The following is a 2,346-nucleotide window of genomic DNA, read 5'->3' as shown; positions in this document are numbered from 1 at the left end:
ATCACCTTAAAGGGTCCAGTCCACTTGTCCTGCAAGGCACAAGGTTCCACTGGGGACATGACCCAAACCTGTTGGCCTGGTTGAAACTCAACCAGAGTGGCATTCTGGTCGTACCAGCATTTCATCTCCTCTTGGCTGGCCTCCAGGTTGGCCTCGGCCAGCTCGCAAAACTTCCGCGTCTGGTTCCGGAGGGCCAGGACGTAGGAGAACACATTGGTGGGTGTGCTCGGGGGGGCTGTCTCCCAGCCTTCTTTGACCAGGCTGAGGGGACCCCGGACGGGGTGCCCATTGAGCAGCTCGAAAGGACTGAACCCCAAGGATTTCTGGGGAACTTCTCGGTATGCGAACAGGAGGCAGGGCAGGAGGACGTCCCACTTGCGTCGCAAGGGCTCCTGGAGACCCAGGATCATCCCTTTCAGGGTGCGGTTGAACCACTCAACCAGGCCATTACCCTGGGGATGGTATGGGGTGGTGAACCTGTACGACACCCCACACTGTTGCCAAAGGGACTTCATGTACCGGGAGATAAAGTTTGTGCCTCGGTCGCTCACCACTTCCCGGGGAATCCCACCCGGGAGAAGATCCCCATGAGGGCCCGGCCCACGACCGGGGCCGTCACGGTCCGGAGGGGGATGGCTTCGGGGTATCGGGTGGCGTGATCGACCAGGACCAAAATGAACCGGTGACCTAGGGAGGTCCGGGGGTCCAGAGGTCCGACGATGTCGATCCCCACCCTCTCGAAGAGGGTACTGACAACTGGAAAGGGCTGGAGGGGAGCCTTGCGCTTGCCTCCGCTTTTGCCGCTAGCCTGACACGTGGGGCAGGACTTACAGTGGTGTTCCACATCGGCCCGCATGCGGGGCCAGTAGAAATGGGTCACTCGAAATTGGAATGTTTTATCTTGGCCCAGATGTCTCGCCAGGGGCACCACGTGGGCCAGGTTGAGGAGGAGGCCGCGGAAACGTAGGGGTACCACCAGCACGCGGGCTGACCCTAGTTCGGCGGTCTTCTGTTCACTGTAAAGTAAGCCGTTTTCCCAGTAAAGGTAATGGGAGCTGGTCTGGTCTCCAGCGGCCTGGGCTGCGGCCTGTTGCCGGAGCCCCTCAAGGGCAGGGCAGGAGGTCTGCTCTTGGCAGAACTCCTCTCGGGACGGTCCTCCTTCTTGGCGCCACTGGGCCAACTCGGGGATATCTGCTAGGGTGGGGACTGGCTCAACGGCGGGTCTGAGGGGACTTTCGTCGGATTCACTTCCTTCGATGGAGGGCTGGTCGAGGACCGTGGGGTGCTCGCTTCCCTCGGGGACATCAGGGGCTGCACTGGGGAACTCGGGCTCTTCGTTCCCGGGGTTGGACATTCTGGCGGTCATGGCTCGGGGGCTCACACAGGTCCATTGGGGCAGGCTCAACATTTCTAAATGGGTCCTTCTTTCTACCTCTTTCCACTGGGAACTCTCTAAGTCATTCCCCAGGAGGCAGTCTACAGGCATGTGCGTGCGGACCGCTACCCGTAGATCGCCCGAAACTCCCTCCCACTCAAACGGGACCTGTGCTATCCTGCAGGTGCAGAAGGAATTATCAGCTTCTATCACTCTACAGGAGGTGTGGGGGATGATCATGGACTCGGGGACTAGCGTGTATCTAACAGACGTGATGCTGGCTCCTGTGTCCTAAGGGCTCCTACGCTGCACCCGTTAACCTTAACTGTCTGGCGATATTTTTCTGTGTTGTCGGGCAGGTTATCTCCTGGGATCATCTCGCTATTCCCCAGGGAGGCTAAGACCATGGCTGCGGGCTCCCACTCAACCTGTTCCTCTATCTCTTCATCTTCTATGGTCACTGAGGATATCTGTCTGGTGGAGTGGCCAGTGGGAGTGGATTTCGGGGTCATGGGACATCGGGGATCACCAGCATAGTGCCCGGGTTGCTGACACTTGTAGCATGTGGAGCTGGGGCGGAGCCCCGGGGGTCCTGCACTCGGTGCAGCTCTCGTCGCGGGAGGAGAGCGTGTGGCCTGGTTTCAGGGGGGACTACGCTGGGGCCCTGACTGGGATCCTTGCTGTTTGCCTCGACCTCCCCCACCTCGCTGGCGGGAAGATCCTTGGTCGTTCCGTGGGGGGTCTCCCCCGGGCCCCTTCTGGACTCGGGTGGCCACCCAGCGATCGGCTTCAACAGCCAGTTTCCGTGGGTTGGCGAGCTTGCTGTTCAGGAGGTGCTGTCTTAGTTCCACAAAGCAATTGGCGGACAGGTGCTTGTAAGCGACTAGGTCGACTAGGCCTTCGAAGGTGGTCACATTGCTGCCCTTGATCCACCCATCGAGGGCCCGGGTGTAGTAGTTCACATAATCTAC

Source organism: Lissotriton vulgaris, chromosome 4_1 (assembly GCF_964263255.1).
Source record: "Lissotriton vulgaris chromosome 4_1, aLisVul1.2, whole genome shotgun sequence".
Classification (NCBI taxonomy): Eukaryota; Metazoa; Chordata; class Amphibia; order Caudata; family Salamandridae; genus Lissotriton; species Lissotriton vulgaris.
Note: the sequence above shows the minus strand (reverse complement) of the source record.